At 35.6% G+C, this 25,542-nt stretch overlaps 1 long non-coding RNA gene across 2 annotated transcripts in view; it reads right to left on the bottom strand.

The window, feature by feature from the left end:
* LOC113602895 (uncharacterized) overlaps window positions 1–25,542 on the bottom strand; it is an 80,022-nt gene that overhangs the window by 29,430 nt on the left and 25,050 nt on the right. For both annotated transcript variants that reach the window (XR_008300362.1, XR_003424426.2), the window contains 4 exons: window positions 21,649–21,715; window positions 21,338–21,409; window positions 3,951–4,105; window positions 2,795–2,949 (listed from right to left, as the gene is read on the bottom strand). This is a non-coding gene — a long non-coding RNA (uncharacterized LOC113602895). The remainder of the gene's footprint in view (window positions 1–2,794; window positions 2,950–3,950; window positions 4,106–21,337; window positions 21,410–21,648; window positions 21,716–25,542) is intronic.

The raw sequence follows: 25,542 nt of genomic DNA, 5'->3' as shown, positions 1-25,542 counted from the left end.
AGGTTAAATTATTAATAGATTTTAAATAGATTTAATAGATTCTAGATGATTTCCTTCATATGCAGATACACATTTTACAATTAGTTTCCAGATAAAATTGCTACTCTTTTTGCCTAATGCAGAATAACACTTACCCATAAAACTAAGTATAGAGCAGGAGGAGCCCAGTATACTAAACACTTAAATCACCCCCAGGAGTTTCCTATCTATGCCTAAAACCACATCTAAATAAGAAGAAAAACATTCCCCAAATGCCAATTCAGTGGTTCCTAAGTAATCCTTGCTTTTTGCCTCCAAACATTTGAGACCACAAAAAGGTTGAAATAGATTTTCTGTGTTCTGTCATGAATATCTTCACTAAATTACTGAACCATCAAATTATTTCAACCAGACATCAAGGTAATGCTATACTGATGTACATTATAAATACAATGAAACAGAAGATAATTGAAAATCTTTTAAACGTGTCAAGGAATAAATGGGAAATTCCTGGCAATACATCTCTGTAAGTGAATTCAAGATTAAAATTCAAATATTACAAAAGTGGATCTGCAGATGATAGTAAGTAATGAATAAGATTTGAGAAAAATGTGCAATAATAGAAAATGTCTCTAAAAATGAGTATAAATAGTTTTAAATTACAACAAATTACATTAGCTTGTAAGAGTTATTGTGGTCATTTCTTGACCATTCCAATTTTAAACATGAGTTGGAATTGTCTCCCAAAACTATTTAAGAGAATAGATTTCTTTGCCTTAGAAACAGAAAACATACATTGAACGAATCTCTAAAATATTTTCCAATCGGATTTATCAGCTATCTAATACAATTTTAAAGCACTTCTGTCCCATATTCTAAACATTTTTATTCCCAGAATATCTTGAACCGGCAAGTGCATGCTTGCCTAAAAATACATTTTTAAATACTCTAGAAAGAGAAAATTCTCTGTGTTCTTCCCCCAAAGAAATTCATAAACCAGACTACATTTCCAATTTTTCTTGGGTTTTTCCACTTGGACATTCTACTTGAGCCTCAGAGTCAGTATATATCAAGCCCAACTCCTTTCCCTAATCCTGTTCACTTTTCTGGTTTCCTTAATTCTGCTACTGATCCTAGGATTAAGTCATATTTTATTCCTTCTTTACCTTCAATATCTAATCGATAACCAAGTGCTATTGGATCTTATTCTGATCTGCATTTCCTTCACATAATCTGCACTTGTTCTGATTCTCTTTACCTTCTCCCCAAAGCATTGTCCTAGTGTCCTAACTTTCCTTATTTCAACTTTCCTTATTCCAATCCACTCTAGACCTTATTGTCAGACTAACATCCCTGAAGCTCAATTCTGATCATATATGTCCCTTGTTCAAAAGCTTCAGTGACTCTCCAATAAATTGTGAACAAACCCAAATGTCCTTGCCTGGTATTCAATATTTCACAAATGTATTTTTTCTAGCTTTATCCTCATTACTTCCTCTTATGCACCTCAGTTTCCAGTAACAGCAAAATACTGCTTCCTATATATACCCTTTGATTTATTTCTCCTATTGATCAGCTCATATCTTGTGCCAATAACGCCCTTCCTGTATATCCACTATTAATACAAATCCCATGTAACCAGTTGAAATACTATCTCCTCAAAACAGTTCTTCCTACACTCCATCGCCGCTTTATAAGTGTTCTCTGAGTTCTATGAATTCCAATAGCACTTTTTTTTATTTCTTACACTCATCATTTGTATCTTATCTTATAGTTATTTGTATATAACTATCTCACCTGCAATAAGGAAAGTCTCTTTAAGACAGGGCACTTGATTCATCCTTACAATAGTGGATACTTCGTATTTCTTTATTAAATATCTGAGGGTAAAATGACTTTTGTCCTGCTTCCTATTTTAAAGTGGATCTTTATATCACTTCAAGCAGCACAAGCATAATTATGAAGTAAGATGATACCGATGTTAGCACATTTAGGATCTTAGTAGCATCAAGATTTGTGAAAAAAGGAAGGTAATCAGCACCCCAACTTTTGAGGGGAGAGATTCCTGGTAAATGAAGTAATACCTCAAAATTTCAGAGAATGAGACTTGCAATCCTTTGGGAGGCTAGGAGAATCTGATGTGTTCAACTTTGAGTTGTTGGACTTTAAATTCCTTCCACTCTAACTATGGTAAAATAATCTAATTTCTTCTTTAAGACATTATAAATGCCATTTTGCACTGGCTTAAAACAGACGTAATTAAATAAGGGCCAGAAATTTTATGATAGTCTGATAAAGCTGGAATTTCTCAGTGGAAGCACCATTCCTAATGGAGCATTATTAGTGGAGCAAGGACCTCATAGATGGTGGCATGAACAGATAGGAAGCAGCAGAAAACAAGAGAGAGGAGCAAAAACTTCCAAGGAGGATTTTAGAACCTAAGGAATAAGAACAGAAGGTAGGCAGAGAGATGTAGATTGTAGTAAAAGGAAAACTTTGGCAACCAAGGGATATAGATTCAATTCACAGCAGTACCACTTACTGGCTGTGGCTGTATGACCCCAAGTTTCCCTAGCTATAAGGTTCAAATGAGGAAAGTATCTAGTACACTAAAGTGAGAGCAATGACTTCAACTCCAAAGTTGATCTGAAGATAAAATAATATAATTACCTAATATAGTAGCTATTATATAATCAGTACTTAATTCATGGGAAGCTATTGTTGTAGGAGTCATCATTGTAGTAATGCAGATGTGGCTCTGGGTGGAGATCCTAGTTCTATCCTCATCGGCTTGTGACTTGAGAAAAATACCCACCCTAAACCTCAATTTCATCATCTCCGCAGGGTTCTTGAAGATTAAATAAAATAATGCATATGTCACACGATTGTCAGTTGCCCCTTGACAGTCAGAAGAAATTGGCTAGAATTCCTATGCTGCGTCCTGTGAACAGTCCAATACCTTCACCAAAACTATATTTGAGGAAAGGGAGAGAGAAAAAGGGATAAGAGGGTAATATTTTAATTTTACTAAAGAATACACTTATTGAAATTATGCTTTTTATTATCTAACATTGCCCTAAAAGGGGCGAAGTAAGTTTTACTCTGAACATGTAAGTTTTCTTTTGCATGTGACTTTCTTCTTTTAGAATAAGTAAATGGTATATTTGGATTAAATGTTTTACGAATTAAAAAAAAATCATTTTTTGATCATAGTCCACTTAGAAAATATTTTACTTCAATAAATGTATTTATTTATATAAAAAATAAAAATGTTGAACCAACAGATATCAGACCCCTCTCCTCTGTTGGAACTGTGGAGGGCATAAACCAGCAGGAAACATTAGTCTTTTGTTTTAAAATAAACAGCCTAAGAGAAATGCATTATCTTCTAGTGGAAGGAGAGACAGGTGCTATTTGTGTTGAAAGTGAAATAAAAATTGTGAACAATTACAGACAGGAGCTATTTGAGTTGACGCAATATTCATTCCTTAATTTTGGAGAGTCTACTATTTTCAGAGCAGAAAGATGGAAACTTCCAAGATTTAATCATGGTCTAGAATCCTCTTCCATCCCTGTGGGAGGCAGGCCAGATTCATGAAAGTCATCCTTCCTTGGACAAAGGATGGAGGAATGGGGAGTGTAGGTGTTTGATGCCATTGGTATCTTTTACTTTTTTTTTTTGTTTTTTTAAATCTCTTTTGGATAAACAATCTTAATAGTTTCTGATAATATTATGGGATGTTGGTAACTAACACTGGTATCAACTATGAATATATTATAGTTGGGCCATAGATGATGTTCTACAACATTTTTCTCTAGCTCCTATTTCTGACTCTTCTAGTTATGTTCCTTTATCTCTGCTATGGCATTGTCCTCAACTCCATTCTGTGACTTCCAAAAAATCATTGGAACCATAGAATAAAAATCAAAGGCAAACACCAAAACAAAGAAAAAAAGAAAACAATACTTACAAAGGTTTCCATGTGACTGAAAGTCTTGGAGGAGATGAAAATGGTATTGCATCAGAGGAACAAAAACCTCTTTGATGATGATGATGATGATGATTTCTTGTCCTTAACCACTATGAGATTCAGTGATTCCATGTAGCTCATTCCTCCTTTATCATCTTTTTCATGATAAAAGCAAAAACATACAGATATAAATCCAGTAATGACACTAACAACAATCCTTCCCATTTCCTAATGCAGAGAAGTTTTGCTCACCATTGCCATTGTTGTCAACTCAGGTCAGGGCTTCCCTTTACAGGTCCAAAAATTCAGCAGAAGCTTTGAAATGACTACTTTAAAGAGAGCCTGGTTAACTTCTTTGACCATACAAAGTGTTCTAGCTTTTTTATCTATATGCAGCTGAGATAATGGGAGATTCAAGCAAGAGAAGAGTTTTTACTTTGTACTGACCCTGTTCTAAGAACCATAAATCTATTAACTAGTTTCATTCCACAATTCCTCTATAAGATCAGCATTATGATTAACCCCACTGTGCAGGCAAGAATGTTGAAGTATAGAAAAGTTTAAAGAATTTATCCAACGTATCTAGCTAGAATGTGGCAGAGTTGGGAAGATTTTTTTCAGTCAGGATAGGCTGGATTGCCATAAATTAATCAATCAATAAATCAATTCAGAATTTCAGCAACTTGATCCAATAGTTCTTGGCACCAAGTTATTTCAAATGCATAGATAATAAAGGGAAATAATTTCCAAATGGCAAAATTAAATTGAAATGTAAACTTGTATGAGTGAGCTTTCTAAGAAACCTTTATTATGTGTAGCCACAATTTCCAACTACCTTGTTTACTTACCCATTTGACTGTTACATTCTCAATTATGTAAAAGTGAAATGATTGTTTGCTTCCTTACCCACTGAGTTACCAGAGGATGGTATAGGATTACCACATCAGAGCTAATCTAGTAGGAAAAAAAAAAAAAAGATTGTGCACAGGATTGAAGAAGAGAAGGGTTCAAGTCCTGGCTATACCATTGACTGACCATTAGTCACTGACCTCTTCCAGGCTTCAATCTTCTAATCTACAGAATGCGAATAATGACATTGTCTCAACAGGATTATTGTCAGAAATAAATAAATAATATGTGCTAAGTGGAAAGGTAATTTCCTGGTCTGTGGGGTGCAACCGTCCTGGGTTCAAATTCTAGCTCTGACATCTAATATGTATGTGATATGGGAGCAGTTACTAATTTCCTCACCTCTGAAATGGTAATAATACCAACCCGAGTCTTAGAGAGTTATGGGCAGGTGACATAAAAATACAGAAATCTTGTAGTTGAACTGACATACAGCAAGAGTTTAATATGTGGTTGAACTGAATATTTAATATCATCAACTTTTTATATCTGTAGGAGACAGAGTCCATATTTCCAAATCTTTTTTTGAGGCATTATTAATTACCCCTGAATTCAATCAGCTTAAAACTCACATGAAATAATCACACATTATTCATCTCTTCTTTTAAATCCCTTCACTGACTCACCATTGCCTTCTGTGTAACATTTTAATTTCTATTCCTAATATTTCATGTATCTGTGCAGCAGGCTCACGAACCAGCTCTTAGTTCTTCCTGTAGAGGATCCGTGGGCACAGGAAGGACTCAGATCATTAAGGCATATATACAGACTATGCTAGGTGCCGTATAAAAATCTGAGACAGCCAGTTCTTACAATCTGACTTCTTAAACTGATTTTGTTATGTAACATAGAATTGCTTGTTCAGTTTCCCCATCACTTCTTTTCTTGTTCACACTCAAATGTCCTTCCACTTTTCTCTCCCTTCACATCTTTCTATAGCTGCCTTAATTGGAATGGCTCTGGAGCTTAATTAAAACAATGAGGATCTAGCTTGCACAATTTGTACGGGTGAATAATATAACCCTGCAGTGATTATGTATTGATATGAGGATTAAACTGATGCACTCTCAGCTGTAGTGGGCTAAACAACATTTTCCCTTCTGTAATACCTTGATTTCCTTGTTGAAGGCTTTAATTGACATAAGTGAGGCAAGAACAACCCAACAAACCCCTGGGTCTTAACTGTTAGAGCCTGATAGGAAGGCAGAGAGAAGTCACATACATGCACATAGATCTATGATGCATCATCAGAGTATTAGACCTTTTTTTTTAAAAAAAAAGCATATAGTTACTGAATAATTTGCAAAAGCATTATGATTTAACAATATCATATGGCTACATCTTGTTTGTGTTGATCATTATACTTAGCTGCACAGTGATAGGTCATTCATTTGTGAAACAAATATTTTGAACTAGGAATTAATTAGTCAGTGGGTTAACTGAAGAGGTTCTATGCTCTGAGAGAGGGCTGAAAGATGAGAAAGAATTTTGAGGGAAGGCTAAAGAAGCTTTCAACTGTGAGGTACATTACAGTGACTGACCCTAAGGCTGAGGTGAGGTTGGAATGACAAATCGTGGTTTGATCCCCCAGGACCTTGTGTTCCATATTTAAGAAACTTGAGTTTTATCTTAAATGAAATGACCTTCAAATTCATACAGTAGAAAAGGATTTAAAAGACTAGGAATGTCATAATTTATAACCAAACATGGAGGCTGAAGTAGGGTGAGCTCAGTAGGCCAAAAAGAACTCACAAAAACTTACTTCATACCAACCCGGTATGTTAGGGAAGAATATTCTGAAAGAGTGAAGTTGATCCCAAGACCTGAAGTTTGAGGAAGCAAGGTGAAGAGGTTATGAAAGATATTTCTGATAGAAGTAAAACATGTAATGGCCTGGCGAAAAGAGGGCTGGATACATTAGGTCTGCAGTTATGCAGTAGGGAGTGGTCTGGGGTACAGAGCACAACTCTGGCAAGAGGCAAGAGGTGAAAGCAGATAGGTGAGCAAGCTTTGAAATGAGATAGGCTTTAACCACGCTAGGTATTGTTGAGTTTATTCTAGTGGCAATGAAACTAATGAAGGGAGTATTTTCTCTTCTGCCCTCACAGTGCTCTTCCTCTTGTGGTCGACACAAACCAGTAAAAAACACTATAACACACTGGATTTGCTTCTTCAATGTATATTTCTTTCTCTTTTTTTTTAAATTTTTTAATATTTATTTAATTTTGAGAGAGAGAGACAGAGAGAGAGAGAGAGAGCGGGAATGGGAGAAGGGCAGAGAGAGAGGGAAATATAGATTCTGAAGCAGGCTCCAGGCTCTGAGCTGTCAGCACACAGCCCAATGCGAGGCTCAAATCCACGCACCTCCACGCACCACGAGATCATAACCCGAGCCGAGGTCGCCCACTTAACCAACTGAGCCACCCAGGTGCCCCTTCAATGCGTATTTCTTACCAAGCACATATTTTGTGCTAGCACAGCATTAGGCACTAGAAAAGGCAAGCAAGAAAGTAGGCAGTGTACTCATTTCTATCTTCCATTTTTGCAATTATTTTTATTAAGCATGTACTGTGCTGTCTGTGCTAGAGATACAATGATGGGAGAAATACAGATAGGTCCTCTGTTCATACTGAGATCTAAAGAAAGGCTTCCACAGAGTGAGGCTCGTAGCACTTTGAAAGCACAAAGGAGGGACACCCGCTTTGTGTACCCTCTGGGTAAGGGAGCAGGTAAGAGATGAAAAGTATTGTCAAGAGAGGTTTTCCAATAATGCATAGGAGAAAGAGGGAGAAACTTTATAAGCACAAAAAGAGAGGAAAGACCATGGGGTTTTCAGGAACTACTACAAAAGGCACCGAGTATGCAATCAACTTTAGGACAAAACCTGTGAACAACAGAGAAAAGGGCCCTGTTCAAAAAGATTTCCTCCCTACTTTACAGAAAGGACCAGATTCATCCCATTGTGAAATACCAAACCAGTCACATTAATTGACTTTAGGTTAAATTTGACAGGATCTAGGGACGGGAGTAAGAGACATTACTATTTTAATCTTAAATGACTTTATTTCTATACCTCTGATAGAGAGTAAATCAAAGGCTTATGAAAGTCCTGCAGCTGGTAAAGGGAAGCATGATGCAGATAACTATTTTTATTTAAATCAATGTGTTGTATTCATAGAGACTAGGGCAGGATGCTGCAGCTGCAAGAGGGAATTTAAAATTAGACCAGCTTCAATAGTGCTGCTCACAATTTTCATCCAAATTCCTGAGCCCTGCCCTATAGTAAGCAATTTTTTTTTGCATTTGTGATGCGTGTGCATATGCATGCATACACATTTAATATTTTCATGGGAAATTGAGACAAACTGCTTTAGAGACTGAAAATAAAATTACTGTCTGTTGGATAATAATCTCTCTCTTTCTACTTATGTCCATGGCTTCAGAGTCATGTCAAAACTGCTATCTATCCCTGCTTCTACAAATAAGGAACATCATTCAATTTTCAGTACCTGGACAGGTACTGTTCGTTCCACATACAACAGAATTATAAAAACTTTCCTCTAGTGTTATCTGACCAAGACTAATAGCGGCCTTTCAAAGAATTGCTTATGTAATCCAGATGTCCTAGATTTCTCCAGGTTTCAAGGGTCATCTTTTCCTATAAAGCCCAAATAAGAATAGTCCAAATCCTCAACTTGCTTAACCACAGGGGTCTGGTTTTTAACTGGGTTTCCTTCTTCATCTATTTCTGGGAATCTTTACAGATGTTCTAGGTCATATAAATAATAGTCCACAATACTGTTTACTAGGGTATTGTCCACTTAATAATAATATAACTGCTTTCTCTGCACGGCCATTACAAAGCACTTGCTCATTCATCATTTATTTATCCTCACATTATCTTGTACACATGGCACCCAGATGCTAGTGACACACACATTTAATTATGGCTTGGATCCACATTTTAGGGTTCCCAATCCTGTGTTCAGCCACATGCTACACTGTCTAGTCTCGCGAGGCTGTTATAGTCAAACGAACTAATACATGTGAGAAAGCAGTAAAAAAACATAAAGTGTGTTCCAAATAGACTGTTTTGTTTTGTTGTGTTTGACATACTTAAAGGTGTGCTAGGCCAGGCTCTACCTTCTGCTCTATTCTTTGGATAATGATCAGATTAATCTCTCTGCATGTTGCATCTGTTATACTGCCAAGCATACAAGAATGCTTTATTTTGACAATTCCTTTGCTTATAGTCCAAGGCATTGCATCATGATAGTGTTTGAAGTTTCTCAGCTCAAGGGAAAACTCATGCAGCTTCACAGTCCTGGCTGCGGTACATATTTCTGCAGATTGCCCAGCCCCCTCGGCCTGGCTCTCAGTATCTCTGGGGACAGTAGCCCTGCCATTGGTAAAGTTAGCAAAAACAACAAGGCCACTGATTGATTTAGGAAGTGAAAAATGTGTCAGAATTCCCCTGTGGGAAGCTGTGGAAATCTGGCTTGTCCAAACATCCTTGGCAACTGTTATGAAGTCTTTTCAATTGTGGTAAGTTGTAGTCTGGCTGACTAATTCAAAAGGAGCTCATGCGTGGCCCAATTTTCTGCCAGCTTTGCATAGAAACACCCAGTAATAAGCTCATGGAAGTAAGTAACATTTGCTTCACAATCTCAGAAGGGCCACAATTGGAATTCTTCCTCCCTACACAGTCAGGTGTATGGACTGAATAAATCAGACAGTAAAGAGGTGAGCGCAGGGAACGTTAGCACCCCTCAATGGTTTCCATACAGAAACGATGCTGAAAGAAGAATTTGTCTCTAATAAACCCATGCCCTCCTTCCTTCGGTGTGTTCACTTTATGCCAGTTTCTTCCTCCCTCTAATGCAATTTACCAGCACTTCTTCAACATGCTTGCTCATGCCACCCTTCCATTCTGACTCCTGTTTTAGCCTCATCATTTGCCTTTCTTTAATGATGACCTAAATGATGAAAACTCTGTTCTGAAATCATCTTTCTTTGGGAAAGATATTTCACTACAGTTTTTGGCTCAGTTACATTTTGCTTAAATGAGGTAAAAAAAACGTAATGAAATAACCCATTATTTATGTGCACTTGACTTCTTTAAAAATATACATAAAGTATCTAAATGAATAATATATATTTAAGAATTCTTGATAAATATAGATGAGAACTATTAAAATTAGATTTAAGTTAAGGAAGGAGGGGAAAAAACTAAGAAGAAAAATATTTCATCCATAAATGAAAACATATACTTCATAAATCACAACTAAAATACCTACACTGATGTGCATATGTGTATAACTCTACAACTGTGATTTTTACAGTTGTTGCATATATGTTTTCAAAGACAATATTTCACTCAATCATCATCTAAAATATTAGATCATCTGTAGGGAGAGAGGAATATATTTTTTAACCTGTTTCTAGGAAGGAATAAACGTATTAAAAGAGAGATTACTGAATTAGAGTACCAAATTCCCACAGCATGTCAAAATTTAGAGTTTTGTGTTTATTTTTTTATTTGGAGAGAGAGATAGACTGTGAGTGGGGGAGGGACAAAGAGAGGGAGAGAGAGAAGCCCACAGAGGTTCCACACTGTCAGGGTAGAGCCCGACGCAGGGCTCAGTCTCATGAACCATAAGATCATGACCTGAGCTGAAATCAAGAGTCAGATGTTTAACCAACTAAGCCACCCAGGCACCCTTAGAGTTTTGTGTTTAACACTACAACTGTTTGTAGTCATCAAGAAGCTTCTCTCACCTTTTATTAGGTATTCAAATACAATCACCATGAAAACCATTATCAGCAATATCAACGGATTTTCTGTCTTTAACCTATGTGAAAGAAAAATCCATGTTGCTTGAAAGCCTAAAATATTCCCAAACCCTGCTATTGAAAGACACAGAGCTACACTCTTATGAATCTGTCTGAGAGGGAAAAATAATAATTAAAGGTAAGGTAAAGCATTAAAAAAAAGATTACATGACTCTGAAGCTAATCTATGATTCCTTGTATATTTGTCATGCTGGGTTTGCCCCAAATCATTGGAATATCTTTTGGGTATTTGGGGAATTTCCCATACTCTGAGTCTTATTCTTCTAAAGTCAATCCTAGGACTCATTGTGCCAGGTTCCCTTACTGTTACGGCATCGGGTGACTTAGATTCTGCCAATTAGACACACCTATGTGAGGCAACTAAAAGGAACAAGAGTCTCTATAAGAAAAAATAGGATGTAGGCATGTAGGGAATCCATCTTTTACTGAGTGACATGGTGAAGGGGTAAGACCCTTTGAGAGTAGCCATGGTACAAGTGTGTGGTGTGGCCATTATTGGCATTGTTGGCGCAAACTGTGTTGACTCAAAACCATGCTATTTGTGCAGGATGGGGATGACAGTGATTTCTTCTCTACAACACTTCACACGGCATTGTTGGGCATTGTTCATGTTTAGTCATTGGCTCACCAGAGGATACTTTGAACAACTTTAATAAATTTCTACCTGTTTTCACCTGAGAACATTGATACACTAATCAACCATTTTCTCATTGTATTTGGATAGCGTTCTCCTATTTCTGGTCTAATTTTCTGACCTTCTGTTTGGTGTAATGTTAAATTAACATCAGTGGGGCAAATGCAACACACCCTCTTTCACAGTATTTGAATGCCCCCTTACTTGATTTTTTTTTATTCAAAGCATTTATCACCCTTAAGCAAAGTATATATCTTACTTACTATGTTTAATACCTATTGCTTTTCTAACCAAATCTTCCTATAAAATGTAAGCTCCATAAGGCCAGGGATTATATTCTGCGTGGGATATTATGTATCCTAAGTATCCCAAAGTGTCAGGCACATAGTTGGGGCTAGTGAGTGAGTGAATTAATAAAGAATACATTAAATCATCTTTGTGTTTCCAAAGGATCTATGGAGGGATGGGTCCTGATGGCATTTTAAATAGAAGTATGCTAGAGCTAGTTTCCTTATTTTTTTCCCATATTTTTGGCTTTTAGGTGAACCTGGGTACTGAGATCAAATGAATTTTAAATGTGAATGAAGGAGGTTCCTTTCCCTCCCACTAATTTGCCTTAATCAGAGAAAATCTATACCATCAGCCTGCTTTTTCTTTACTATTATACATATGTTCTCCTGAATTTCCTCATGCCTACGTACCAACAGGCTATATGAAAATGTATCATTACCATTCAAATAGCATTATCAAGTAAGCATTCTAAATAAACACATTATTGAGACAAGTCCACTATTAGGTCATATTAAGTCGCAGGAAAAAAATTGACGTGAGTTGCTATCAAAACAACTAGGAGGCATTGACTCAATACAATTGATTGGAAGCTATTAAATATTTTTAAATCATGCTCAGAAATAAATGCATTCTGAGTGAGCTTATGAATTTCCCCTCACTAACATGAACATGAAATAATTTATCATGACTCCCAACTGGATCATGTTTCTTTTCCCTTTCAACACAGAATGGAAAGTATATTCCAAGGAAAGTTGGAGAAGACATGTATGAAATTTTCTGCCAAATAGAGAATATTGATGATCAATACAATTTATTTTAGTAAGAACTTCATAAGTTTGACAGAGGGAAAGGAAAGGAAATGGAAAAAGAGGAAGAATATAAATACATTTCTTGAATATCACTACAAGTCAGAACAGGGCTAAGTCTTTATATATGTCCTTTTACATATGTCTGTTCACATCATCTTCATCATAGCCCTAAGAGGTATTAACAATATTGCTGATTGAGAAAACTGAGTGGGAACTGTCTTAAGACCATGCAGCTAGTAAATGGGACACTTACAAAAATCTGACTTTGCAGCTATTGTTTGAACTGCGCCTTACCAACAGGCTAAAGATAGGGCTAATGTGAAGTTGCCATTAGGACCTCTCTTGCCTATTACTGGTGATGACAGAAATAATATCTTAACATACACTTGAAAACTCTCAAAGGACTTGGAGAAAATGGCAAGTTTGAGACATGTCAGCTGTCAATGCACAAGAGAATTGTCATCAAAAAGGAACACTAATTAGAGCACATGGGTGGCTCAGTCAGTTAAGCATCTGACTCTTGGTTTCCGCTCAGGTCATGATCTCACAATTTGCGGGATGGAGCTCCAGCTCCCATTGGGTTCTGTGCTGACAGTGCAGAGCCTGCTTAGGATCGTCTCTCTCTCTCTCTCTCTGGCCCTTCCCCACTCGCTACCTCTCTCTCAAAATAAATAAATAAATATTTTTTAAAAAAGGAATTTTGATTATTCAAATCCTAAGAGAATGAAGTGGACCAAAAGTTCAAATTTAATTAAAATCACATTTTTGTCCCTGGCAATCTAATTTGCATTGTTGGACTTGATTGTTTTATTAATATAAGTAGAAAATCAGATAACATGGTAAAGAAGTAAAGAGTGAAGGAATGAGGACAGGAAATACATATCTTTGTTCACTTTGTAGACATAAATTATCTCCCTAAATTCCATTTCTTGGTAAACAACCCTCTCTCTGGTTTTATGAAGCACTATTTCTAAACAAAATCTTTTTTTGAATAACAAGTTCTTCTTTATGAAATTTCCTACATAAGTCAAACTAATTTTCTCCCCAGAGAGAGTTCTGGTTCCAGCATGACTGAAGCCCCAGAATACATTCCTTTGGTCCCACAGAGACTAATCAAACTGCGTCAATTTGCGACACTCAAAAAATTTGACTTTCATGAGAAAAAATTATAAATGAATGTTTGCAAATATAATTAATATCAATAAAACCACATATTTGGTACATTTCCACTGAAACTTTAAGAGATTGTTGAAGATGTTATTCAAAGAATATTTGTATATCACAAGACATATTCCATAAAAAATATATATTCCAAGAAATACATTATCAACAGGGGAAATACACTCCAGTATGCAAATCTATAGGTTTTAAGAATGTTTGTGTATCATTTTAATGCATTTTTGTCTAAAAACACAAACAAAAGAGTATTCAATATGCCAGAATTTTTCTGCAAATAAGAGATCGAAAGTGTTTCAAAACTAAAAGCATGACCCAGAGTCTGAACTCATTATCAAAACCTAATGAACTGCCCTTAAACTGTTGACTAATGAAAAGAATTAGAACCTATTAAATATATCACAAATTACCAAATATTGACTTTGTCATTAAAATGAAACAGATGAACTGTTGTTTATTTTGTTTGTTTGTTTTAAATAAAAGGAAACTGGTAGGAGGTAGGTCTCCTTCCCCGGAAGTTAATTTTATAATATTTCATATGACCTTAATTCCTAACTATAAATAAGTCTTTTGCCGCCACCAACTTCATTCTAGCGAAACTTGGTTTTTATACATGATAAGTAGGTAAGTTTCAAAAATCTATTTGAATCAATTATTTCAATATTTGCAAGATATTCATACATGAATATGTTGTTATCACTGAAAAAAATGACTGAGCCCTGAGAGGTTGAAACACATTTCTAAGATAACACAGCTGATAAGTAGCTAAACTGGGATTCAAACTCCAGCAGGAGTTGGAGGTAGCTCCAGAGTTTGTGTGCTAATCTACCCTATTATATGCAAAAGAGATTATTTATTTATTTATTTATTTATTCTTGTTTAAACTGTTTAATAATTTTCTACAGCCTTTAGGACACAGGTAAAAATTACTGCAACCTATGAAGTCCCACTTAATATGGTCCTTGCCCATTCTTTAAGCCTAATTTCTTTCTTTCTTTTCTTTCTTTCTTTCTTTCTTTCTTTCTTTCTTTCTTTCTTTCTTTCCTTCCTCCCTTCCTTCCTTCCTTCCTTCCTTCCTTCCTTCTTTCCTTCTTCTTTTTTTAAATTTAAATCCAAGTTAGTTAATAATGATTTCAGGAATAGAATTTAGTGATTCATCCTTTACATACAACACCCGTTGCTCATCCCAATAAGTGTCCTCCTTAATGCCCCTTGCCCATTTAGCCCATCCCCCACCCAACACCCTGCCAGCAACCCTCAGTTTGTTCTCTGTAATTCAGTCTCTTATGGTTTGTCTCCCTCTCTGTTTTTATATCATTTTGCTTCTTTTCCCTTATATTCATCTGTTTTGTATCTTATATTCCACATGAGTGAAATCATATAGTATTTGTCTCTGACTTATTTCGCTTAGCATAATACACTCTATTTCCATCCATGTTGTTGCAAATGGCAAATGGCATATTTCTATCTTTTTAATTTTTTTTAACGTGTATTTATTATTGAGAGACAGAGAGAGACAGAGCATGAGCATGGGAGGGGCAGAGACAGGAGGAGACACAGAATCTGAAGCAGGCTCCAGGCTCTGAGCTGTAAGCAGAGGGGCTGGATGAGGGCTTGAACCCACAAACTGTGAGATCATGACCTGAATCGGTCAGACGCCTAACTGAACCACCCAGGCGCCCCGCAAATGGCATATTTCATTCTTTTCTTATCACCAAGTAATATTCCACTGTGTGTGTATATATGTACGTGTGTGTATATATAATATAATATAATATAATATAATATAATATAATATAATATAATATAATATATAAAATGATATAAGCATCCAACTTCTGCCTAGGTCATGATCTCACAGTTTGCGGGTTCGAGCCCTGCATTGGGCTCTGTGCTGACAGCTCAGAGCCTGGAGCCTGCTTTGGAGTCTGCATCTTCCTCACTCTCTGCCTGTCCCCCACTCATGCGCATGCTCTTGCTCTCTATCTCTCTCAAAAATAGATAAACGTTAAAAAAAATAATGTATTTTCTCTACCTATGCAAAGGCGTTGTCCCTGTTGGTATAAAGAGCATGCTAAGGATGTATCAGTCGTATATTCTGGATCAGTCTGAGCACAGAACCAAAAAAAAGCAAGGTGAAAGTGCAAGATACTCTCAGGGCATCAAGGAATTATTAATAGGTCCTTCCTGACAGGTTCTGTTGCCTTCAGGCAAATAGAGGGATTCACATTAAAAGATGTGACCAACTATAAATATGTGTGCATTAGCTGTGAAATTGAGTCATTGTGTTTTCCTGGATTTCAGTAAATTCTTTAAAGTTTCCTCATAAAAAGATGAGTATATATTATGCTATTTGCTCAAAGTATTAGCATTGTTCAAATAGCCTTTGTAAAATTAATGATTATTGAACTCTGTCTTCATGCTGAAACATTTGAGAAGGAGGGAGAGAGGGCAGAGGGATAAAGGAGGGAAGAGAGTCAGGCTTGTTTGTAATAATTTTTTTTGAAAGAGAGGTATCTGTGAGGTCCATTTTTCAAATGGACTGAATATTATTTCATGATGTAAGGCAAACAGTAAACAAGTTCAATATTCACTTCTCAGATTGGTTCAGTTCTTCCATTCCTGGATGTTCTCGTGCACTTTACGAACAAAGCCACCCTTCTTAAATCCCCATCTTACTCCTGCAGGAGTCCACATGTCACACTAATCCCCATTTATATGAATTGGATTCATTGAATTAAATCAAGAGGAATCATGAGCTTGAGAAATGGAAACATAGGAACATACTTTATATTGACTACAATGCTATGTTCGCTAATCCACCTTGTATAAGAGACTTCTAATGTTCCACAAGGTTTCCATTCCTAAATTCTGACTTACATACTCTGAATATTATGAATACCTTAATTTCCCATAGAACATTCTTATTTTACTTCTAAGAGTTTTCACTTTCTTACTTAGTGGAATCTTTGACCCAGACTGTCAACAGTGGTTTGAAGTAGGAAATGTCACATATCCCTGAAAACTGGGCGAATCTCTCTCCTCTTCCTGCAAACGTTTGTATTGTGTTGTACAGTTTGTAGAACACATTCTTACATTTCTGTTTGTTTGCGTGCTTTCTGCCTATTTCTGAGATTTATTTCAAGTGGCCTTCTTCACGTGTGGCAGTGGTTTGTTTCTCCCAACTTCAGGGATTTGATAATTAGATCACGAGAAAAGAAAAATCATACAGCTGCTGTGTGGTTGAATCAGGATTTGAACCCATAAGTGTCTCATTCCAAAATCTATCTGCTTAGTGGACATTCAATACATATTTTTCAAATGATTGTGCAAGTGAGCAAATGCCATTTCTACTATGGAACCTGGAAAGAACAAGAAATTAAGAAAATACATGAATGATGGATGGAACAGGAAGATGAACTGAAGAGAAATTCCATACTTGAGTGAGACTAAGAATGAGGAAAAACAAACAAATGATTAAAAGATAATGAAAGAAAAAAGAAATCAGGTGCTTCTGAATTTACTTACTAGTTTCAATACTGTGTCAGCATCCCAATGTCTTCCCATAGGCTTTAGAAATTCTTCACTGATTTCATTCTAGACCTGTAAGTTCATAAAGCTGACATTTGTATTATTTGGCATCTATCTATCTATAAATATATGTGTATATATATGCATATATATACACAATTTATATATTTATACATGTATATTCATACACATATACATATACAAATATACATGTATAAATATATAAATGATACATGTATATATAAATATATTTATAAATATGTATAATGTATATATGTATGTATAAATATATGTATAAATATGTGTATATATAATTTATATATATTGTGTATATATATATATATATATATATATATATAGTTAAGCTACTAGTACATCAGAGTTTTTTAAATATATCCCATCATCTGCAATTACCTTCCCTGATTTATAATACTCTCAGAAAACACATTCATGCTATTTCTTTTTTTTTTTTTTTAATTTTGTTTTCAACGTTTTTTTATTTATTTATGGGACAGACAGAGACAGAGCATGAACGGGGGAGGGGCAGAGAGAGAGGGAGACACAGAATCGGAAACAGGCTCCAGGCTCTGAGCCATCAGCCCAGAGCCTGACGCGGGGCTCAAACTCACGGACCGCAAGATCGTGACCTGGCTGAAGTCGGACGCTTAACCGACTGCGCCACCCAGGCGCCCCCATGCTATTTCTAATTAGACAAAACGGACCTTTCTTTGCAAACACTGTGAAATAAATATCTAGGTTTTATCTGAAAGTTTCTGAAGTTTCCACTGTCAGGCAGATCTATTGTAGGAAATGTCACCAGAAACATATTTGTACGCTTTTAAATTTTCTAGTATTTTTCCTTATTAATTTAATAATCCAAATTGCCATTCTTCATCCCTCATTATAAAACACATGGTATATCCCCTCTTAAGGAATTTTAGGGGGCTTTAAATACTTACATTCTATAAGGGTTTAGCTATAATATGGAAAGTATAAAGTAATTCCAAAACTAGCTTTCAAAACACATGGCATTACTTAAGCAATTTTCACATCTCTTATTGGTTCAACATATGTTAACCAACTGCTAAGTTTTAGACACTATTCATCTTGAGTACAAAATCAATAAGAACAAAGCTTGTTCTGTACCTATATATAATAGGAGACAGGCATGTCAGAACAAAAATAAAAACAGTGAAGATAATAATTCCTATTTCACTTATGTTTAATAACTAAGTTTAATGTATCATTAAATAAAATGCAATTAATAGAAACTGCTATTCCTGAGAAAATACCTTGTGTCAGGCTCTATGGTAATCATAGTAATAAAATACCTAATTTAATCTTAATTCAGAAAGTTGGAAAATATTTTCTACATTTTAACAATAATGAAAATGAGACTCAAATTCCTTGTTGACACTGAGTGATACAATGTTCTGTTTAATTGTTGGGCCCTGATAGTCAGAGTGCCCAGGTTCAAATCCCTACTCCACAACCAGTTCCACGTCTACAAATCAGGGATGGTAAGAGAACTAGCCTCCTAGGGTTAAGTACAGGAATAAGCAAGCCATCACTTCAAGTGATGTGCTTCAAGTAGGGCTTCCCAGAGAGCAAGGGTGAACAAACACTAGGTGATATAATTTCTTCAACAAAAGCAATAGAAGTAATTGGAGTAGGTGAATCAGGCAAGAACGATAACTACTGCACAGAACAAAAGGGTTGTGCAAAGGTTAGGTTTTTTTTTTCTTTTCCTTAATAAAATATCAGGTGACTCAGAGTGTCTGATACATAGACAGGGACAAAGCAGATGAGGGAAGCATTTACTACTCAGAAAATTCACAGATTAGGGTCTGTGTTATAAGATTAACATATGATTAGATGGGGATTTCCTGTTGGTACCTACCACTGTTCAGATAACAGGACAGCATTAGCAATAAGAATGTAGATGGCAGACAGTCATAAAGAAAAAAAACAGCTAATTCTATTTTGTTAACTTTTTTTTTTTGTCCTACCAATATCACTGTTTTCACTTTTTATTATCAGGAAAACTGCCCGCAGTTTATTTTCTCCGTTGACTACAAACAGTAGTGGTGAGATTCATGATTCCTAACCTATCTTACAGCTTCTTATGAACAAATACTCTAATAATTTGTTGTGGTTTTTTTCCCATTAAAATCATTGAAGGTGACTGTTTCATGGTCCATAACTTAAAGGTAAAATAGAAACACACACTTCACTAAATTAAGCAAACAAATGCGGTATTGAAAAGAAAAAATTAATCTTAATCTTCTAGATCACTAACTCTTTGGTGTCAATATTTTGTTTGAGTAAAGAATTATATCGTATGTTTTCACTCATATGGGAAACTTGAGAAACTTAACAGAAGACCATGGGGGAAGGGAAGGAGAAAAAATATTTACAAACAGACAGGGAGGGAGGTAAACCATAAGAGACTCTTAAATATAGAGAACAAACTGGGGGTTCATGGGGGAGAGGGGTGGAGGAGAGGGGAAAGTGGGTGATGGGCATTGAGGAGGGGACTTGCTGGGAGGAGCACTGGGTGTTCTATGTAAGGAATGAATCATGGGAATCTACCCCCAAAACCAAGAGCACACTGTATACACTGTATGTTACCCAACTTGACAATAAATTACATAAAGTAAAATAAAATAAAATAAAATAAAATAAGATTACAATAATGTTACTCTTGGGAAAAAAAAACAAAAAAAAAAACAAAGAATTATACAGACAAGTGAATGACGGTTTTGGAGCCAGAAAAACCTGAGCTCAAATCCAGCCTCTCTCATTAGCCTACTGTGAGCTCTTGGGCAAGTTGATTGACCTCTTCGATTTTCAATACTCTCATCTGTAACATGGAGATAATCCTTTACTGTGATTTCTTAGAAGATTAAATAGATGTGTGCATATTAGGATCCAGATTAGTGATTATCAAGTAGTTTTTGCTTAATACATTTGAGTTTCTTCCCACCACTTTCCAACAATTAGGGTGGGATTTGTTTTTGTTTTATTATTCAAAAACATTTTTAGGGCATAAGGACAAGGGGACAACGACAGTATCACCCAGGAAATAAAAGAAACACTGCAAAAGTATCAATTGATTTCTGTATACTCAGTCATGTTTGAATACCATATATGTGTGTATGTATATGCATATACGGGGTATATATGTGTATGTGGAAAGAAAGAGAGAGAGAGAAAGAGACTAGGAGAGAGAAGAACGAGGAGAAAGGATAGGAGAAATTATTTCTGTATATTTTAAATGATTTTTAAAAAGGAAACTCAAATTTTAGGACACTATCAAGGTATAGTCACCACAAAATACACTAACCTGTCATTATAAACCTCTAAAGGAATATAGTCATCATAATCATCTTAAAATTGACTCTATGCCTGACTGCAATCAGAGTGTATAAATAATCCAGATAATCCATCATGCCCAGATTCTGTCTGATCTTTCAAGCCTGCCATAATCCTGGTTTCATTTTGCTGATGATGATTCCTCAGGTCCTCTAATCAGCAGTACGTACTTTTCACTTCAATGGTTCGACATTCATCATGTGTTAGATTCTTCCTGAATTCTATTTCTTCAAAGATTTCATTCCCCCAACCCAACATGTCTTCTAATCCTTCCTGTTCCCCAAAATCCACTTTGCTTAAGCAATCCAGCTTATTGTATCTATAAACTTATTTTGCATTACTTCCAAGACCAGTTTTTCAAATGTTGATCCATGAAAAATTTTTCACTAACACACTGAGTGTTAAAGTCCTGAGGAGTAAAATTCCAGTTTTTGTCATTCTTGGTTGCGTTTGAATTTCCAAAATACATTTATATCATAGGTTTTGAGGGACAAATCTAATTTCAAATATGTTTGTTCTCCCCATAAACTCTTAAAACACCCTGAAAATCCCATTATTGCAGCACTTAAACTACTTTTTCCAGACAGTTCCTTATACTCAGTAATGAAACAAAAATAATTTATTGGAACAAGGGTACTGATTTTGGTTTTGTAACATATGGTCATATATTTATACCACACAATACAGCACTTAAAAATAGATAGAGCTTGCATAATTTGCATAAACTATCTTACATGTTTGCAAGGTCTTCAGGATCTTTTTGTACTGTCTCTCTTATATATTAAAATTGTACCAGTTAGGAATCATACCAAGAGTTCATCTGGTGCAGAACAGACATCCAGTAGTTGTGTGCTGTTTAGGCGGGATGCCCCTTCATCTGACTGAATAGAAAAACAAAATGAGATTTCCACTAGAGGAAAGCTTCATAAAGACAATGATGATGAACAGAGAGTTAATAACATGCACCATTCTGAAAATATTGAGCTAAAGTAACAAAATAGAAAGAGATGAAACACCCATTTCTGATGGAAATATTTCCTGAAGATTTATGAGTTACTGAACATCTCTATCAATGTTGAAAACAGTGCTTCTTTGTACAGACTTAGGTGCACTTACTCACCTTTGCACTAAGAAGTGACCCCTTTGGTTTCTCCAATCGCACATCAAGCTGATAATACACTATATTCCTGGAAAAAAAAACAATCATCCTGCTATTACGGTACATCAGAAATCTTTCCTTTTCATTTCAAGAATGGTAAAGACATAGCCTAGAAAACTACCATAGAGGTGAAATAGCAGGACCTCTGTTTATGAAGAAACAGACCAAGTGTATAACCCTCTTGCCTTGCCCTGGGCCAAACATGTTTAATGTGCTGAAAAGAAAGGTATTTTCTCCTTCTTCGTACATAAAATGTAAGCATTTGTACATGTGCCCTATTTACTTTCCTCTTGGGTTAGAGCTGCCTGCAAACAGTCAATGTGACTGTTTTTACTCAACCGCCTCCCTTTATTTATATCCTTTTTAACAAAGCTAAACTAAACTAAACCAAACTAAAATGCTAATATTGCACAATGTTAAAGTCTAAGGCAGTATTCATTCTTTTTTTTTACTTGTTTCTTTTTTTAATATGAAATTTATTTTCAAATTGGTTTCCATACAACAGCCAGTGCTCATCCCAAAACATGCCCTCCTCAATACCCACCTCCCACCCTCCCCTCCCTCGCACCCCCCACCCTCCCCTCCCTCGCACCCCCCACCCTCCCCTCCCTCGCACCCCCCACCCTCCCCTCCCTCGCACCCCCCAACAACCCTCAGTTTGTTCTCAGTTTTTTTTTTTTTTTTAATTTTTTTTTCAACGTTTATTTATTTTTGGGACAGGGAGAGACAGAGCATGAACGGGGGAGGGTCAGAGAGAGAGGGAGACACAGAATCGGAAACAGGCTCCAGGCTCTGAGCCATCAGCCCAGAGCCTGACGCGGGGCTCGAACTCACGGACCGCGAGATCATGACCTGGCTGAAGTCGGACGCTTAACTGACTGCGCTACCCAGGCGCCCCTGTTCTCAGTTTTTAAGAATGTCTTATGCTTTGGCTCTCTCCCACTCTAACCTCTTTTTTTTTTTCCTTCCCCCCCCCCCCCCATGGACTTCTGTTAAGTTCTCAGGATCCACATAAGAGTGAAAACATATGGTATCTGTCTTTCTCTGTATGATTTATTTCACTCATTCTTTATATAATTATAGAAAGATATTTATTGTTTCCTTTATATCAACACTATATTTGTCTAATCATAATTCCCCAAATTTCCAAGAAGTCCTCATCTTTATTGAAAAGGAAACTGTTGGACTGACCTAAGACCAGGATGTGAAAGAAAGATCCTTCTGTGGGAAATATTTTGGGAAAGCAGCTTGGCAAATGTTATATCAGGGATGATTCTGTAATGACATTTTCTCTTTAAGATCTATAGTAGCACTTGTCATTTATTTACACTAAGAAAGTGATTACTTGACTGCAGCAAAGCTTAAATCTTGCTTATTAAGTTCATGTTTCATATAAATATTACAATTTATACTGTTTCCTTGTGGAGTTTAATAAGAGCTTTACGATTAATATAACAAGGATAGAAGTTAAGTTGTAAACAATATCAATCAAGTAAATTGAAGCAATTTGTTATGAAAATTTAACAATCTCTTTCCTTCCTATTGAAGAAACAAAAACTTTGTGAAGTTGTATACTAAGAGAAACAAGCTGTTCCATGTCTTGCCTGGCATATAAAGAAGATTTGCATGAAATAATTATTCCCAGTAGATCCAAGTGAAGCACATAGTTTCTAAACTTGGAGGCAAATCTTGAAATACATGATTCATGACATTCAATGGTTTAATTTCACCCTAATTTTATCTGATTTTTTTAAATGACAATACCAATGAGTTGAAAAGATAACTTCTTATGAAATTATCAATAAATCATGATAGTCAGATTGTCCCAAAATTTAACACAGCAGAAGCAATGATAAAATGCAAGGTTTGAGCTCAATGGACACAAATCACAAGGAAGCAAAAGTGGTGAACTTCAAGAGGTCCCAAGGCTTACAAGATAAAGCTTCTTCAGGAAGCAAAAGAAGGCAACTTCTAATTCTTTTTGCAAAAACAATTTGAGAATAAACTGAGAATATAAAAAAATTAAATTCAACTCTCTTAAAATCAAATCAGCATTTACTTACTTAATATCTACAATGTGCATATATTAGCTAAACAAAGGGAGTAAAATGATTAGATGGAAGACGAGTAAATTTTATAATGGTATTCAGGGCCTTTTTATCCTCACTCTAAAAATGAGGAAGCTTAATCTTGATTGGCCTTTTCCCAAATAGATAAAAATTGGAACTAGGTGTTCAGAAGTGTTAGAGGAGGAAAAACAAACGCTAGAAATGTTATGGGTTTTTCTTTTTTCTTTCTTTTTTCGATTCTTGTGTCTTCTATACCTTTTGGGGCTCTAGAAGTTGCCCAAAGATTTTCATTGCCCCACCTGATAAACAACCAATGTTAACAGTGGAATAAAGACATTACCACTACATTTCCCCAGAGTGTGAGATTGATAACATTACTAATACAGACATTTGCAGTTATCTGGACAATATAATCGTGTTACTCAACTGTATTTGAGTAACCCCGTAACAAAAGAAAAATGTTACTAGGGTTACAGAATAAAATATGTTACTAATGTTACAGAATGTAAATTAATGTTAAAGTTGTTTGCATTGGAATTAATTGTCTTGTAAAGTTCTAATTGTATGAACATAGGCTTAGAAAGAAATCCCCAACAAATTACCCACAAGTATAATGAAAATCAACAAAGAGGTTACTCAAAAATGTATTTGTGAAGGCAGAGAAACTATATTTTATGACCAATGTACGACTGCTCCCTAAAGTGTACAGGGGACAGTGTTTCATTTTATCATTATACCACAAACCAAAATATTCCTCTGAGCTTTTCTGAGATGCAAGGGACACCGCTTGAAGATTTTATTAAAAACAAGTCCAGACAAAAACCTATTCCAATACATACTTCATACCACTGGTCCATGAGGTCACTGAATATTTTTCAGAACATTTTTGAAATAGAAATTCAAAAACAGTCTGCTGGATGCCAAGAAAAATCATGAGTTGCTCATATAGCTGAATAGCTAGAATTGCTATATTCAAAAATTAAATTAAGTTGGTAACACACAAAATTTCTAACCATTTTCCTTGCGTACGTTCACAGTGTCAAAAGTAGCCAAGATTCATGAAATCTATTTTAATATTATTTCATTATTTAGTTATTTTAATTTTTTTATTTGACTATAGTTGATGTACAAGGTTACGTTAGTTTCAGATTACATTACATAGCACAACATAGTTGTTCACCATCTCTATATGTCATGCTACACTCACAAGTATAGCTACCATCGGTCAACATACAATGCTATTACAATGTCATTGACTATATTCCCTAAGTCATACTTTTTGTTCCTGTGACTTACTCATTCTATAACTGAAATCCTGTTTCTTACTCCCTTTCACTCATTTTGCCCATTACCCCACTCCCCTTCCCTCTGTCGACCATCAGATTTTTCTCTTGATTCTGCTTTTTGTCTGTTTATTCCTTTGTTTTTTTTCTTAGATTCCATATATGAGTAAAATCATATGGTATTTGTCTTTCTCAGTCTGACTTAATCAAATCTATTTTTAATATGTCTTATTCTTAGAACCCAGATATGTAGGTGCCCATAAGATAATTCCATGAAGTAACATGTATGAGGTTGGAATCAAATGGTTCAACATGTTTTATTCTCCCTATATGTAAGTGTATCCTCTTTTTAGCCTATATTTTTGCATGCATCAAGTATTACATAATTTTTAAAAATTAAGAATAAATAAATTACATTTAATTCCACTACTTTCAGGTAGGGAAATATTACAGATACTTTATATTCTCAAGAGACCCCAAACCAAATAGTAGAGTAAAATAAA

Source organism: Acinonyx jubatus, chromosome B4 (assembly GCF_027475565.1).
Source record: "Acinonyx jubatus isolate Ajub_Pintada_27869175 chromosome B4, VMU_Ajub_asm_v1.0, whole genome shotgun sequence".
Lineage (NCBI taxonomy): Eukaryota > Metazoa > Chordata > Mammalia > Carnivora > Felidae > Acinonyx > Acinonyx jubatus.
This window is presented reverse-complemented; position numbering and strand designations above follow the sequence as displayed.